Source organism: Panicum virgatum, chromosome 9N, assembly GCF_016808335.1.
Source record: "Panicum virgatum strain AP13 chromosome 9N, P.virgatum_v5, whole genome shotgun sequence".
Lineage (NCBI taxonomy): Eukaryota > Viridiplantae > Streptophyta > Magnoliopsida > Poales > Poaceae > Panicum > Panicum virgatum.
Window position 1 is genome coordinate 43,852,631 of NC_053153.1, and position 5,006 is coordinate 43,857,636.

A 5,006-nucleotide genomic window follows, 5' to 3' on the forward strand; every position below is an offset into this window, starting at 1 on the left:
CTACAACTATACACAGATCAGAAGACTGCATCCATCGAGAGATCACCGGAACCATCCTTGACTCCATAGACGATGGGCACAGAAGCTGCAGAGATTATTAAGGGGCACAGACCCTGGTGCGAAAACCCACCTTGTGCCACGCTTCGAACGTGGGCGGTGGGCGCTGCATCCAGCAGCCCAACCATCTTTGAACCCAGGCAGCATGTTCATTCATTGTTACTTTTGCCGAACTCTTTGAACCCTGGCATCTTGTTCATTGATTGTTCATATGTATTTTACAATTTTAGCATCAACAAGGTTTGACTGACTTCTCCATGTCCTGAAATCTAGATGAATAGCATTCTGGGTCGTCACAGATACCCAACCTGAACGAGTTCTCCATGTCCTATGATGCTTGTGCCAAAGGATGAAAGAATATTACTGCAGCATTACACTGCACCAAAATATAGAAATCATGATAGTTCACAAGCACGTTAAAAAAGGATCACCCAGTGCTTGAAGCTCCCATCTAAACTGGGATATGGGGAAGAGCATTTCTAGGCAGCCCTACCCTTTCTCTTATTCAAACTTAGGACCTCTAGCAGCACAATTTGGCAGACTACCACTGCATCAGGCCCTCCTTTCCCAAGCATTTTGATGTTCTCAATTATATGCAACCATTCTAATTAAGAAATATGTAAATCTAACTTTGAGCATTCAAGAACATTTTTCTCTGGTTGCATAAGTAAGATACAGTCATTGATATGTGCCGACCAGACCTTATTCTTCTGCTCATTTATTTTCGTTCTACTAGTGCAACCATTTGAGCTGTTCACAGCCTCAATATTCAGGTTGAAAACTCAAACAGCATAGTGTGCTTATACTTCTCTCCAGGCTCCACCACCACAGACGGGAAGTTTGGTTGGTTGATAGCATTAGGAAACCCTTGGGTTTCCAAGCATACACCGGCATGTTTCTCATAAACAGCACCCCCTTTGCCAGTGATGCCACTCACATAGTTGGCAGTGTAGAACTGCATGCCCAGCGTGTTAGTCCAGAGGTCCAGAGTTAGCAAGCTTGATGGATCTCTCAGCTTGGCGGCATGCTTCACGCCATTCTTTTCATCTCCACAATCCAGCACATAGTTATGATCATACCCTCCAGGAACATCAGTGATGCGTTCCCCAATCTTGTGCTCTGTAGTGAAGTCGAAAGGTGTGCCCTCAACAGGCATTATCTCACCTGTGGGAATTGTGTTTTCATCAACTGGAGTGATGTGCTTCCCCCAGATCTGAACTGAATGATTTAAGATGTCACCAGAGTGGTAGCCTCAGGAGTGTGCTGTGCCAAGCTGATAGGAGTGGCTTTGTCATGTGGCGTGGCTTCCATGTCAAGTCTTAGAGTGGTAGCCTCAGGAAGAGAATATGTTGCTCTCACTGTTACATCACCTGGATAACCTGAAGATAATACAACAGTCGAAGCTTGAATCGGCCCAATTACTTAAGCACAGAGATCTTCAGTTAAAACAAAGATGCTAATTAGTGTACCTTCTTCCCCATCCTTGCTGTGATACCGAAAGGTTATTGATGGGCATTCACCATCTTTATGCTCTACGACTTCCCACACGACTTTGTCAAATCCCTTCAACCCACCTGACATTCAGAGTTAAGCAACAAAATTAAAGTTTATTTACATAGCAAGAAGACATACAATGCAGGCATTAATGTAGAAAACATCACCTGGAACTGCAGAATCAGTATTTTACACAAAAAACATCAAATTACCATATAATTCATTCATCTAGGCAGTAACAAATGCTCAGGTGTTAAAATTACAAGGATTGTACAGTATTGAGTACGGATGATATAGATTTGAAATTTTTAGCTCAATAAATGTATTCGTTAAAACTTGTCACTATTCTAAATAAAGACTAAGTCACACTTTTGTAGTATAAGATTTAGCTAACATGATTACAACAGAGGTTACCCAGCTTTGCAGAATTTATGAAACCTTACCATGAAGGCTGTTGGGTCCATTGTTGATAGGTAATGAATATTCAGCTCCATTTAGGGCAAACTTGCCATCCTTGATCCTATTTGCAACTCGGCCAACTATGCATCCAAAATAAGGTGAAATGCCTTTCTGCAAATACAGAGTAACCACCCATGTTTTACAACCCTTCAAACTATCTGCAGGAAAACCTAACAGAATACGACAAATTTAGAACGTTTATATCTCAATGACTACTATTGGGTCCTAGGGTATGGTTGGATATACAAAGTTAGACAAGAACTGAACAAGCTAAGCCCGGGCACCTGGGAATGGACCATATTATGGGGGTGGTAGTCAAGGCTTAAATAAATTATAGAAAGAGACATACATTTCTGCAGCTTATGGAACTAACTGAAATATTGGTCACACACAGTTTCTTTTAAAGGGAATCATCCCCTCGTAGTTTTGAAGGAAAAAGGCCCGAACTTGGACTAAAATTAGCAAATCTGGTAATTTTTTTCCTTATTATTCAAGGAGGCAGTCTGGGCATATACATCCAAGGTGCCGCACCAAGCTGCCAATATTCCCTTCGGAGAACTTTTCCACCATGGTATCGCATCTTAAACTCTACAACACCTTTCTATTTATTTCAGTGACCAATTTGCTGCATTGCTAAAAACAGTAATTCATGATCTATCTATATGACTAATTATGTTCATCAAGCCAGATACGGTTCCAATTTCCTTATCAGGGCACTAACGACATATCCCAAATTGCACCCGTTTGGTCAGGGAACACACCTGAACTGTACAGTTCAGCTCATCCCAAGAGTCAAAAGTCAAAAGCACACAACACTTGGCATCTAACAGAATCAAGGGTCCCTCTCATCATGTACGGCTCCAGCTCGTCGAACCCGAGCACCACATCCGCGACATTCCCTGCGCCGACGATTTCGCCAGAAGAAAAAGGGGGTCAGAGAGGAACCGAGGAAGCCGAAGGAACCTGCGAGAGTGATGCGGACCGTGGGCGTCGGGGACGAGGAGGGAGGTGATGGTGGCGCCCCAGCTGGCGATCCTGGCGGTGATCCTGCCGTTGGAGAGCTCGAGGATTTTGGGCTCGGCCGCCATTGACGCCGCCGGAATGGGGAGGACTCTGCTGCGTGCTCTGGCGCTGAGGCCGACTCTGTTTCGGGGGAGGTTCGATTGCTTGGGGGAGAGAACGGATTTATATTTTCTGCCCTTTTTCCGTGGGTGGGGTCACGTCTCTATCTTGCTAAGCAGTCCCAATCCTCCAACTCAGCTGGTTTTCATAACATTAAATATAATATCACATAAGCAAAAAGCTGAGTTGGCAGGAGAGTTAATGAGGAAAAAAGAAAAAATATGAAAAAATTAGATCTCATGTAAAAAATCATGTCTTCACGAAAACCAAGACAAAAGAAGAGGTGATTGGAGGGAGAAGAGAGAGAAGAAATATGATTGGATAGCAATTTATTTTGAAGAAATCATCCATTGCAGATGTAGTTTTTATGAGTAGTGTCTATATGACATGGCAAGTATAAAAACTACTAGTAGTGTCTTGGGTTGGAATTGCTCTAATCTATCGGAATGCACACACTCCTAGGCGCGGGGCCTCATCTCTTGCTGGCGGCTTGTGGGCACCCAATAATGAGTCTGCGCTTACCGTAAGTTAAGTTTTGCAACTTACGGTTAATCCGCTCACCTTTTTTATTTCTCTTCTTCTATTTTCTACTTCTTTCCTCTTTTCCTCCATCTTCCTATCCTTCCCGGATCCAGCAGAGAGCCCCTTCCCCTTCCTCCCGGATCCTGCGCGGCGGAGCTGGCGCTGCAGCGGCAGTGGGGAGGCGCTGCGGCACGGCGTTGAGGCGTGACGCCGGCGGCGAGCTCCGGCATCTCCAACTGGGGGAGCGGCGCGGCGAGCCGGCGTGGCGAGGAGGCGCGGCACGGCGGCGATGTGCGGCACGGTGGACTGGCGATGGGGAGGCAGTGCAGCGTGGCGGGGAGGCGGTGCGGCGGGTCGGGGGCGGCGCGGCCGCCAGGGAGCGGAGGTGAAGCGGGCGGCGCGGTGGGGAGGCGACACCGCTGCCCGGCGGCGGGCAGGCGGTAGGTTTTTTTTCACATTTTTTCTTCTTCTTTTGATACAGAAAAAAAAATTTGCCCGAGTTTTTTTATTTTTGGATGTACAATTTTCTCCTTCAATTTTTCAGTTTATTTCTTCTCTATCAAACTTTTTCTTTGTTAAACATTTTTATCTCACCAAAAAATTCTTGAAATTTTTTCTACCTCACCAAATTTTCACTTCAAAAATTATGTGTCTCTTTAGAAAAAAATTAAACTTTTTTCTCAGAAAACGACAAAAAAATTACTAAAAAAATACGGTTGGAAGATCGACAGTAGGACCCTTCCCTATGGTCTGATCGTAAAATAGGCAACCCTCTGTGGGGACCACAATGGATGATCATGTTTGTTTTCCACGAAGAGGAAGAGCCCACTAATAATTTAACAATGTTTGGACATAATTAGGCTGTCACACTCGCTACAACTTATACCAATTTCTTTCATACTCACCATACTATACATCTCATTTTTTATATTAACTACCACTGGTGAGATTTATGTGTCAGTTTTTTTAAACATTTCTCCCTCCTTTCTCTCGCGCCTCACCTCCCTCCCCCACCAGCCACACCTCCTCCCTCCCTCTCCTCATTAGTCGATGCCCCCCCCCCCCCCCCCCCCCCCCGCGCTTGCCGGGAGAGGGCGAGGCCGGCCAGACCCGGCTAGATCGGACGCCATTTCCTTCCGCCCTTCTCCTCCTCCCTCCTTCCTCCTTGTGCTCCAGTGGTGCCTCCTCCCTTGCGCTCCGTCAGCGACCTCGAGCTCCGGCGGCGCGTCCTTCCCCCCTGCGCTCCGTCAGCGACCCGAGCTCCGCCAAGCGTGCCTTCCTCCACCGAGCATCCCCTCCTCGATGCTCGAGCTCTGTGGCCTCCCTCGTTGATGCTCTCCGGCTGCCGCCGC

At 46.3% G+C, this 5,006-nt stretch overlaps 1 pseudogene; it reads right to left on the reverse strand.

Moving 5' to 3' along the window:
* Window positions 1–407: 407 nt before the first annotated feature.
* Window positions 408–3,180, reverse strand: LOC120689788 (annotated as a pseudogene).
* Between the last annotated feature and the right edge of the window lie 1,826 nt (window positions 3,181–5,006).